The sequence below is a fragment of the Mya arenaria genome, chromosome 8, assembly GCF_026914265.1.
Source record: "Mya arenaria isolate MELC-2E11 chromosome 8, ASM2691426v1".
Classification (NCBI taxonomy): domain Eukaryota; kingdom Metazoa; phylum Mollusca; class Bivalvia; order Myida; family Myidae; genus Mya; species Mya arenaria.
This window is the reverse complement of record NC_069129.1, coordinates 27,284,244-27,297,272: the sequence shown is the minus strand read 5'-3', so window position 1 is coordinate 27,297,272 and position 13,029 is coordinate 27,284,244.

The following is a 13,029-nucleotide window of genomic DNA, read 5'->3' as shown; positions in this document are numbered from 1 at the left end:
ATTCGAAACTACGTGAAACAAATTCATCAGTTAAAGGAATGCCAAAATATCGCTTCTATTTTGCCCGTTAAAAACATTTTGATGATATACAAGTTTGAGCCTATTCAAAGGATTTTCTATGGTAATAATACGTGGATAATAGACAACTGATATATGCACAAAACGTGGGAAGGATTCTATGCAGCTTATATGTCTCGTTTTGTTTAAGAACATGTTTCCCTTTTATCCTTCGAAATGCATCTGTTAGACTTAAGCATGTGCAGGCTCACACAATTGGGTGGTGTTTCATCAATGGGAAGAATTGTTGTATTTAACGATTAATTTTCATATTTAGTTTAGAATCGCAAATGGGACAGATTTTGTATATTTTGGAAATCTGCAATGCTATTCTTATTGAACATTTTTACATTCATTACCAATGCCTGCACTGATATTTGTGATAATATATGCTTTACTTAATAAATGAAATGCTTTCGTCATGAAACAAAGATAACAGTGATAAAAACCATACATTGCCTGGCCCGGGTCTCCATGAGAAGATTGCGCCCCTAAAATGAGACCCACTTGAAATACCACAACCTGCCAAGCTTATCAAGAGCAGGATCAACATGTTCTGTATCTTTACCTGTAAAAAGAGTTAAATGGAGTTAAATGAACTAACAAGCAGAGCAATTTTATTTCTTTTTAAAATGTATGTGAATAACTATAGAAACAAGCTCCTTAGCCAAAAGTTTAAGCATACCAACATAGCATAAACATGAACCCCCTCAAGCCGAGATCATCTTTAAATTCAAAATTTAATACCTTAAGTTACGTTGCATGATTTAAATAAGAATAAATTATTTGCTTTGGTAAAGTGTAATGATCTGTACTTCTGGTCAAAGGCGATCGTGCAAGAGCAAAGTGACAACTTTGTTTAACTTCGAAAATGATATAACAAATATTGTTTCAAACTTCAAATCGTTTATTGAAACAAATCTTTGACGCTATAACTCTGTATTTAATGGAGATAACAATTTCAACCACGAACTTACGACTTCGAGTTATTCATGTGCTTCGTCCAATCCACAGTTCTCGACTTATCGCTTATCCGAGTTATCGTTATTTAAGTGTACTTTGTAAGCTGATGATAAATATTTTCCCACCCCAGATAAGTAGATGCAAATATTTGACCATGCTGGATATCTTTATCTTGCCCACAGTCATCACACAATTGCCTCCCTTTTACAGTCTGTCGTCCTTAGCACCATGGAAATCTTGTCTTGTGGCAATATTTAAAATAAAAAAAAATCTCTTCAAAGAGCACCAAAAACGTTTCTCACGCTGCATTCAATCAATAATGCTGCATTCTCCTCAGATTTTTTTAAAGAACGATTTGATTATTAAAATATTTACTGCGCGCATATCTATGAAAACCACAAATTATCACATATCTATACGAGCTATATTTCACTAGGCACAAAAGAGTTCCAGCGAAAAGGTACATTTTAATCATTTTTTTAACTGAGGTGGGAGAAAGAGTCTCTACCATGGCCGCTCGTGTAAGATAGGTTCATACCAACCCTCGCACAGGGTTTTCTGCGAAAACTCGTTTCCGCAAAGCACCGTACGCTCGGGTTGGGATGAACCTTTCTTACACAAGCGGCCATAGAAGATGCTTATACTATTATGGCTTTATATTTGTATTGAAAATGTCCACTTTAATGATAAAAGACTTTGTTTTCTCCAATTACAATATGTTTTATATTTTTCTTCATGTTTGTTTTTTTCTACATTCTTGGATTGTGTTGATAATAAATGTAAACATGTACGTTGAACACTACGTCATCATTATTTATGTCAAGCATTATATCAACAGGATGCAAGGATGTGGAAGTGCATTATAGATATTAACATCGAGATTATTTCTATGTTTAATCTATTTTAGAATGGATTACATGTTTAATAACACCAAAATTACGCTGCTATAATGATATTATATATCAAACAAAGGTTATAAAACAAAATTTTACTATGATTATTTATTTGTTTCTTATAGCATAATGTCTATGTATTTCTTAGCCTATAAAACTGTCCATTATGTCAGAGAAAGAACAGTCCGAGGCACATGCCGCGGCTGTTTGTTGGGTGACAAAATGAAAAGTTTGGGCCGTTTTACTTTCTTCAAACATGTAAACAACGTGGTCCAAAACATGAATTTCATGGCGCTATTGTCAACTTATTGGACACTGTCACGCCCATTGAAAAGATATTGGACATGTAAATCTCCTAGGCAAATCGAATTAATTTTGCGTTTATATACATATAAATTGTAAAATTGTAAATAATCATTTTGGTTATTATCTAAAAGAATACACTTTAAAACTAAACGGATATATAACAAGTGCAACATGTGTTATCATTGTTAATACGGATTTTTGTTGTTTTCTTCTTTTTAAAACTGCAACAGATTGAACGTTTTGACAACTTTTATAAAAAAAATTGTCCTGGAAGGAGTGTGTATATTTAGCATGTGGAAGTCACTTGACTAGTACTGATTCATATATTGACGCTTTTTTAATTAATTGGGAATTATACACTATTAATTTGCGCGGGCAATCCGAATAGAAAGTCAATATTGTAACGTCGTAATCACCAACACTCAAATGTTTCAATTAAATGTTACTTACGTTAGTGTTTACGCTCATGTTTCCGCCAATGGGATTGCCGAACAATTTCCGGTTTAATCATTTAGAAAGCAACTGCCAACATCCCATTAAGTCAATAATTGGATTTTATAAACACTTGACAATTATTATTTATTTTTGCTTTACTCAAAAAAAAAATATTCTGATGCCGAATTATTGGCTAAGTAAAGCAAAAAGAAACATGGACAAGCCCAGCCAAATCCTAGCTAAACGCAAAACAGGTTGAGGAAGCACGTGACTTCAACGGGTTTCTCACAGCGCAAACAGCGTTGCATCCTTCTACAAAACTCCGTCAAGTTGAAATTTTGGCCATGTGAGGACACGTGATTCCACACCCTGCATTAGGTGAAGGTCAAACATACACCTAACAAGTTATACATAACGCTACAAAACATCATACACTGTTCACATCAATCAGAATATCCTCACTGGGCAATGCCAGCTGGATATGTTAGAAAGGGTATAGGAAGTGTACATATGTAACCAACGACGTGGATGGCAATGCAAAATATATTATCGAATGACTACAAGTGATACTTAATTATTGGATTCATTTCTTATCGATTGTGCTATAGTTCTTATTCTTAAATCATCTAAACGTAGGTGAACTTAAAACGCTAACTTACTACTGTAAATATCAGTTTATAACTAATAAAAAAGTCCAAAAGGGCACATCCTATAACACCGTGATTCATCAACTCGCGCTGCTATCTGTTGGATATTGCATCGCATAATTTCTTTATCGCAATGTTATCTGCGAAATTTGCAATGTTCGTCACAAGGATAATGTTTATCGTAGGTTTTAATATACATCCTTCAACGGAAGGCCCTTGCAGTTCTATTCAAAGCTTAACACAAACAATGTTGACCTCCGATAAAGAGCCTGTTATGTTCACAGCAATAACATTTTTAAGAAATCTAGCAAACCGACCTAATGTCTGTTCAGATGAAAAGGGACATTATGTTGCTTTGAAATTAACATGCACCAGTAGAGGCATTGATCTATCAATATTTGCTCTCATATGGCGTTTCTTTGGATGAAAGTGTTTCTCAATCCGAGAAACACTTTGGCTATATCTCTGCTCGTACAAATACGACACATTAAGATAACAATTCTAAAGTATTTATGCTGTTGTTTTAAAAATCACATACATCAATACAGGCCTCGATTTATCAATATTTCCAACCTGCGTTTCCTTAGATGAAAGTGCTTCTCAATCCGAGGAACGCAACATCTTCGTAATACCTCTGATAATACAAAAACTGCTCATGGGATTTTATTGCTGTACAATGTATGTGACGTCATACGTGAGATCAATGACGCTTCTGCTGTTCAAACAGCCGAATTTAAACTACGTTCAAATGTTTTGGAGGCGTTGTTTTCATCGTGTTTTCGTCGTTTGATTATCCCACAAAATTTATGCAATATTAAGACTGCCAATATAAACATTGAATATTATAGAAGTGTGGGTCTTCTATTTATGAACATATTTGTTCAGTGTACGGCTAATCATGAAATCGTACTTCAATATTGGAAGGGTATTCATAATATGCTCACAAAAAGCATTCTATTTCTGCTAAATGGCCCCATTATAACCTGTGCATTGGCCACCAATAAAACGTTATACTTCCATTCAAATTTAGCCTCAGCACAGACATTGAAACAACAGGACGGTTTAAACCGGGGGAAAGATTTGAAATTTCCAACCTTAGACCACCAAGTGCTTGGCGAAAAGAAAGGTCTGCTTTAAGTTTTAAGAGTATATAATTCGCATTTATTTATTATTGATACAATTGACTACCCAAAATTTATAATAAAATAAATAATAAATAATATTTGAATCAAGCAACGAATATTTTAAACTAAAGGCTATCTCTGATTTGTAAAAAAATAAATTGTGCTCTGCTTTTTTTATGTCAATGAAGGTAAATATACAGAACATGTTGATCCCGTTGTTGATAAGCTTGACAGGTTGGGTATTTCAAGTGGGTCTCATTTTAGAGGCGCTATCTTTTCATGGAGACCCGAGCCAGGCGAGGTATGGTTTTTATCTCTGTTATGTTTGAAGACAAATGCATCATACTTATCTATCAATAGCAAAGGAATATAAAATGTAATATTCCAAAATCAAATGCATTCATAAGCAGAACAAATCATACCGATTTATATAAACAAACCTGTAATTCATCTAATGTTGAAAGTAATTCCTCTTTATTAATAATGGGTAATTATGTAAGACTATTTTCCCAAACAATATTTGTTAATCAGAATAGTCGCTTCCTATCAGCAGCTTGTCAGGGTGACGCAAGCGTGCAATAGTACAAGCTTCCTATCAGCAGCTTGTCAGGGTGACACAAGCGTGCAATAGTACAAGCTTCCTATCAGCAGCTTGTCAGGGTGACACAAGCGTGCAATAGTACAAGCTTCCTATCAGCAGCTTGTCAGGGTGACAGAAGCGTGCAATAGTACAAGCTTACTATCAGCAGCTTGTCAGGGTGACAGAAGCGTGCAATAGTACAAACTTCCTATCAGCAGTTTATCAGGGTGACAGAAGCGTGCAATAGTACAATTTTTTTATCAGCAGCTTGTCAGAGTGACAGTAGCGTGCAATAGTACAATTTTTTATCAGCAGCTTTTCGGAGTGACAGAAGCGTGCAAAAGTACAAAACCCTATCAGCAGCTTCTCAAGGTGACAGAAGCGTGCAATAGTACAAATACTTATCAGCAGCTTGTCAGGGTGAGAGATGCGTGCAATAGAACAAATACCTATTAGCGGGTTGCAAGGGTGACAGAAGCGTGCAATAGTAAAAATACCTATCATCAGCTTGTCAGAGTGACAGAAGCGTGCAATAGTACAAATACTTATCAGCAGCTTGTCAGGGTGACAGATGCGTGCAATAGAACAAATACCTATAAGCGGCTTGCCAGGGTGACAGAAGCGTGCAATAGTAAAAATACCTATCATCAGCTTGTCAGAGTGACAGAAGCGTGCAATAGTACAAAACCTATCAGCAGGTTATCATGGTGACAGAAGCGTGCAATAGTACAAATACCCATCAGCAGCTTGTCAGAGGGACAGAGGCGTGCACAAGTATAAACTTTCTACCAGCTTCTAAAAGAAGATTGTCAGAAGAAGTGACAGACGCGGAACATACTAGTAGAAAAATCAGCAGCTTTTCAAAGTCATAAAAGCGGGATATAGTATAAGTTTCAACTCTAAATAATACTAGCTTGAAAAAGCGAGACAAAGTGTAAGTTTCGAAGTTAAATATAAACACCATAATTGACTGACAGAAGCGTTAAATAGTGTAAGTTTCAATACTTTTTTTCCCATTCTGTGGTGGTGATTATTTTGTATGTATGTATCACTTGTCTACCTATGATGCATTATTATCATAGTTAGTACTTTTTAGTGCTTAAACTTTGTATATCCTAAATTTGAAAGTCTGATGTTGTAATAGATATTGTTTAACCGGAGATTCGTGGATAATAAAAGAGATGTTAATTTTTAGAACGATCTCATTGGAAAGAGCAATAATGTCAAAAAATAAATAAAATAAAATGATGACGTCAGACGAAAAAGTATATAGGACAATGAATAATATGTCAGTATTCAGAGTGAAAAGCAACATTTAATGAGGTTGCAGCGTATGTCAAACGAAAAATGTATGATTGGCTTGGACGATGATTTGTTTTTATGTTGGAACCAAACAAAAGCATTAAAAAACTTGAGTCGCTAATGCTTTTCTTCATGATGTTTTTTTGTTTACACACCGATTTTGCAAGCACATATTTTTGCAACACATACATGTGACATATATGTAAAGAACGGTCTTACCTACATTCTAATTTGATTTATCCCATATAATTAAAAGCTATTTAAAATTTGTCTAGTAGTTCTACTACCTATAGGTGGCAAAATATTAAGGAGCGAATGTACTGCATATAATTTATGAATATGGAAACGAAAACATGGCTTTTTTGGTTATTCATACGCACAAAACAGCACGTAGAATAGTTCGAAAAGAAATCATCTTAAAAAGTAGACCAACTTTTGTAAGTATATATATGTATAAGATCAAAAGTCTGCTAAAGCACCGCTTAAAATTAAAATCCACAAAAAACACACTTTTGTTAACACTTTTAAATTCAAGAATATATATTTTTTTGAAACCTTAGAAAATTTCACTTGTAAACACTTAGTCACGTGATACCGTATATATCACTCGAGGCGTACACAAAAACAAACAGTATTTCTTTGTATCATATGCCTGAATATAATTTAAAATGACAGTCAATAATAATACATTGAAACAAACAAATATCCTCTATTTATTGAAACAGGCCTCTGACTATTTTTTCATAGAGCTATACAAAATTTATTTTCCATCAATCAATTGTATAACATGTTATCGACAACTATGATTATGAAATTGATAAATGTTTTTGTTCTTATGTTCTAACCCCAATCAAACTATAAAATTAATTTGAATTTATACGTATTTCAGACGTGGTTCTGTAGTGATTGTGTTTTCATATTTTAGCAGTGTTTTAGGCATGTTCAGCCTGGAATTTCACAAGTTATACCCAAAAACAAAGTTTCCAACCGGCAACCAATGAAACGTGTATACGATCGTGCCAATTCCTGATGTCCAGTCCTCAGAAATACTAAAATCGGTGCATGCGAACGAAAGATGGTAGCTCATTCTGTTAAAGTTGCAGTTTTCCTTACATTCTAAGTTCCCTTCTCCGAGTAATCTTCTGTGACTTTCAATTGTCGTTTGGTTGCAAAAAAGTGTCTGATTATAGGAACGCCGCCAGGATATACGATAGTCAATCGTGATATTGTTCTAAAGTTTAAAAACAATATATCGAGGGTGAGTGCGAACGGGTTCTACCCTCTTCGTTGTTTAATTTCTCTAAACACTCAAACATGTACAGGGTCACACATTTGGAAAGATTATAATAAATGGGAAGAATTATCAGCTTTTAGAAGCCACCAAAAGGGCAGATTTGGAATACTTTGGGAATTTTCAACGACTTTTTTCTGATTAACAAACTTGTTAAAATTGTTATGGAAAATAGTCTCGCATAATTACCCATAATTATTATAGATTAATTATTTTCGACATCAGATGAATAACAGGTTTGTTTACATAAATTGGTATTATTTGTTATGCTTATGAATGAATTGAATTTTGGAATAATACATTTTACATTTGGAAAAAAGAAGTTCGCACGTTGCAACGATAGATAAGTGTGATCCATTTGTCATCAAAAGATAACAGAGATAAAAGCTTTACCTTGCCTGGCCCGGGTCTCCATGAAAAGATAGCGCCTCTAAAATGAGACCCACTTGAAATACCCCAACCTGTCAAGCTTATCAACAGCAGGATCAAAATGTTCTGTATTTTTACCTTTATGAACATAAAAAAGCAGAGCACATTTGAGTTTTTACAAATCAGAGTTCAACTTTAGTTTCAAATACTGAAACTGTACTAAAATATCTGTACTTCAGGACAAAGATTATTATGCAATATCAAAGTGACAATTTCAAACTACGATCGCTTTTTCGATTCGTTATTTCTGTGTAGAAAACATATATAATTAGTAATAATGGCCTTTGTCTTTTCAAATATAGTTTAAAACAATGTCAATATCATTAGTATTACTATACTATAATATAACTTCAGTTCTTCATTTAGTGTTATTTTGTGATACGCACGTTCATTACTAAAGTCAAGGTCAAATACAATGGTTGAACTAACCACTTATAGGCAAAACAAAACAATAATGTAAACTGATGTATATGAGATATTATTTTAAATTAAACTAAGCAAATAAAAATATTTTCACCTTACGTTAAATTACAAGGTTTGCTAACGAAAACTTATATGAGCACAGTGTTGTGTGCAGGCAAACATTGCCTTCCCTCAATAGCTTTAGTAACGAACGAATGGCAATGCGGATACTTAATTTGCGACAGAATGCTTGAAGGGATGTCGGGATGCAATGGTGTGGTTGCAAAAGAAAACCCATCTTCGGCGAATAATATTTAAGGACAACAAATCTAAACAAAAACTATTACAGTGAAAAGTGGAACGATACTGTATATTTCAGACAATCAAACAGTTTAGATGTTTATGATAAAATCATTAAAAATAAACGCTGACAAATCCCAGTATTTTTTTTACCCAAGTCCTGATTAAAGTTTAAGGGTCAATATCAAACAAGCGCAAAACAAGAGACGCACATCACTGCAAAGCAAAACTATCATTATACATAACAATCAAAATACCGTCAATGGACAATGCAAGCCAGGAAATTGTACACATGGGACCAGTAGACAATATCAACGACTTCTAATGATACTTTATTGTCGACCCCTTATCGCTCATGTTTTACAGTTAAACTTATTCTAAAATCATCAAATCAAAAAGTTTACCTACTTCTTTAAAAGTCAATTAATAACTATCAAAAATATCCAAAATGACACATCGTTCTTGTAACACCTTGTTTACCCCACGCGCGGCTGCTATCTGTTTGTAACGTAGACTTTTGCGTCGCATAGTTTCCTTATCACAATGCTATTTGCGAAGTCTTCATTGATATTCACAAAATAGTTAACCGTATATTGCAATATACTTCCTCCAAAGAAAGGCCCCTGTATTTCTTTGAAAAGCTTTACAGGAACAATATTGACTTCAGATCAAAAGTATGAACTGGTCAGCAACAATAACATTATCCGACCTCTTCTATTGCATTTCATAAGATGAAAGTGCTCCTCAATCCGTGGAACGTAACAGACTTATACTCCAGTTCTATCTGAATTAAGAGGCCTCCATTTGGAAAAGGTCAAAATGGTTGCTATGACAGGATGGAAGTTGCTGCCAGCCTGTATTTTAACAGAGGTAAATTGTATGTATTAAAGGGCCTGGACACCAGATGATATATTGCAAGAAAACTGTCATGCTTACATAAAATTGATATCGCTGTGTAAACACATTGAATTTTACTGACAGATGTATCACATCGCTTACGTCACATGTATCCCTCGCAGTTTTTGCGTATTTTTCCAAATCGAAATTTACTGGGGGGTTTTATCACGTAGATCCCAGTAAATTATTATTCGCAATTTTTAAACGGGTAAACTCAGCTGAGTCAGCGACAAAATATAATTTTTATCATTTAAAATGATGTATTGTCGGTTTCATTCTAGTTCGTTTTGATAAATCTACGCTTGTTTTCAGGAAATACTGAATTTTCCGTTTTGGGACCATCTGGTGTCTAGCCCCTTTAAATGGCACTTACTCATAGCACAAAAAGACGCACGTATTTTTTGCGACACAATGTATATGACATCGACGAAACAAGTGAGTCCAATGACGCTGCTGCTGTTCAAACAACCAAAGTTGAAATATTTGTGAATCTTTATCATAGTTTGAGTATCCCACAGACAATTTGCAAACTTCGACTATGAATAAAAATATTAAATATACTAGAATTGCGACGTTTACTGTGTGTGCACATATTTGTTCAGTGCACGGATATTCATGAAACCCTTCTTAGAAAACAACTTACATTTTATTAAATGGAATTGCACATATGCATATGTTATTGTTGCTGAACATAACATGCCCTTTATACAGTATTCAAAGCAACAATTTTCTTTCATCTGAACAGACATTAGCTCGGTTATATAGATCCCGTTTGAACCTTCGTGTTGTTTCAATGTCTGTGCTAAGGCTAAATTGTAAGATTTGTATTCTGAATTAATATTATGTTGTGAGAATACTATAAATATCATAATATATTAACTAATCAAATGTCCGAAAAGGCACATCTTATAACACCGTGATACACCAACTCGCGGCTGCTATCTGTTGGATATTGCATCGCATAATTTCTTTCTCGCAATGTTATCTGCGAAATTTGCGATGTTCGTCACAAGGATAGTGTTTATCGTAGGTTTTAATTTTCTTCCTTCAAAGGAATGCCCTTACAGTTCTATGAAAATCTTTACACAAACAATGTTGACCTCCGATAAAGAGCATGTTATGTTCAGCAACAATAACATTTTACGAAATCTATCAAACCGAGCTGGCGTTTCTTAGGATGAAAGAGTTCCTCAATCCGAGAAACGGAACACTTTGGTTATATCTTTTATAAACTTTAGATAATAATTATAAAGTATTTATGTTGTTGTTTTGAAAATCACAGACATCAATACAGGCCTCAATATATCAATATTTCCAACCTGCGTTTCTTTAGATGAAAGTGCTTCTCAATCCGAGGAACGCAACATCTTCGCATTACCTCTGATAATACAAATTCGGCGCATGGGATTTTATTGCTGTACAATTCATGTGACGTCAATAACTCAAGTGAGATCAATGACGCTGCTGCTGTTCAAACAGCCGAATTTCAACTACGTTCAAATGTTTTGGGGGCGTTGTTTCAGCGTGTTTTCATTGTTTGGTTATCCCACAGAATTTATGCAATATTAAGATCGTCAATATAAACATTGAATATACAGTAAAACTGCGGTCGTTCGAACAAGCGGTCGTTCGAGAACCGGCATTCTCTCGAGGTCGGAGCTTGGTCCCGAACTTTTTTCCTTCTATTTTCATATATAATATACTTACGCTGCATCGAAACCTGATAATGTCGAGGAGTCGAGCAAGATCCTCGGTCCCAAGTACACAATTCAAGCACAAAACCTTAGGGTTCCTCGAGGTCATAATTTCACACTTTTTCCCGAACACGTGTTCCAAAATAAACAAACAATTGCTAGGTATTAAATTTTTCGCAAGTTGTAAAAATGTTGAAAGGCAATTTGATAAGGTATGAAAAACCGTTTAACACTGATAACGCATGACCGATATCAGTTTATATGGGCATTTTAGAACATAATTATGAGAAGTTAATGACGAGAAGTTAATTGTGAGAAATGGAAATGAGTAATAAAAATATGAATAAACACTACCATATCGATCCAACATCGGAATCTCTGAAAAGAATTCCTTCTTGTCACTTTGCTTTGCAATATGGCAATACTGTAAAAATAAATTTTCTAACTATTCATTAATTGATAATTCTTTAACATTTTATATTTAGTATACATATAGTATACGACAGCCTTTGAACATATGTGCGATTTCCATAACACAACACATAATCGGTGTCATAGTTAACAGACGACTTCAAACTTAAAATACACTGAAAGATATTTCATAACAGACTGGAGAATTGAAAATCGGGTCATTCGAAACATCGGTTAACTCGAGGTCTTGGTTCGGTCCCCGGCGACCTCGAGCGATCGCAGTTTTACTGTAATAGAATTACGGGTTTTCTATGTATTATCATATCTGGTCAGTGTACGGCTTATCATGAAATCGTATATCACTATTGGAAGAGTATTCATAATATCCTTACAGAGAGCATTCTATTTCTGCTAAATGGCCCCACTTTAGCCTTTGCATTGGCCACCAATAAAATGTTATGCTTCAAATCTTACAATTTAGCCTTAGCACAGACATTGAAACAAAAGGAAGGTTCAAACCGGAACAAGATTTGAAATATCCGACCTTAGACCCCAACCGCTTAGCGAAAAGGAAGGTCTGCTTCGATCGTATATAATTTGCATTAACTTATTAAGAATACAATTGACTACCCACAGTTATATAAAACCGGCATATATTCGAAAATGTGTAAGTACGATATTTCTTTAAATAGACAGTATTTGTCTCAGTTTCGATTTTGTTCCATGTTTTATTATTACATTGAAATTATCTTTCACATATGTCAATTCATATCTTCCCATTATCTTATCAGAATGAGAACAAATGGACGCAAATCAAACGTGTCATTTCTGATTACATTCAAGAACATACTTTTGTGAAATGTTTGACTTCAAAAATCACGGATTTGATCATAGATAATATGGTATGATAAAAATATCAGAAAAAAATCACCTCAATTGCCATACTATTTTCTATGATTAACTTCTATTGTTAACAAAATATTGTGGTGTTTTTTTTATAATATGCGAGCGTTGTCCCAAACGTTCGTAACAAATGATGAGAATATAAGTGGTTAAAGTTTTAATTTTAGTGCATGGTTAATAATTCAGCAAGTAAATTCAGAGATGCTCACATGCTCAACCATGTCGTATTATCAAAAAGATTTCGCAACAGTCTTGACACCATTATCAGCAGCTTGTCAGAGAAACAGAAAAGTGCAATAGTACAAACTTCCAATCATCAGATTGTCAGAGTGACAGAAGCGTGCAATAGTACAAACTTTCTATCGGCAGCTTGTATAGGTGACAGAAGCGTGCAA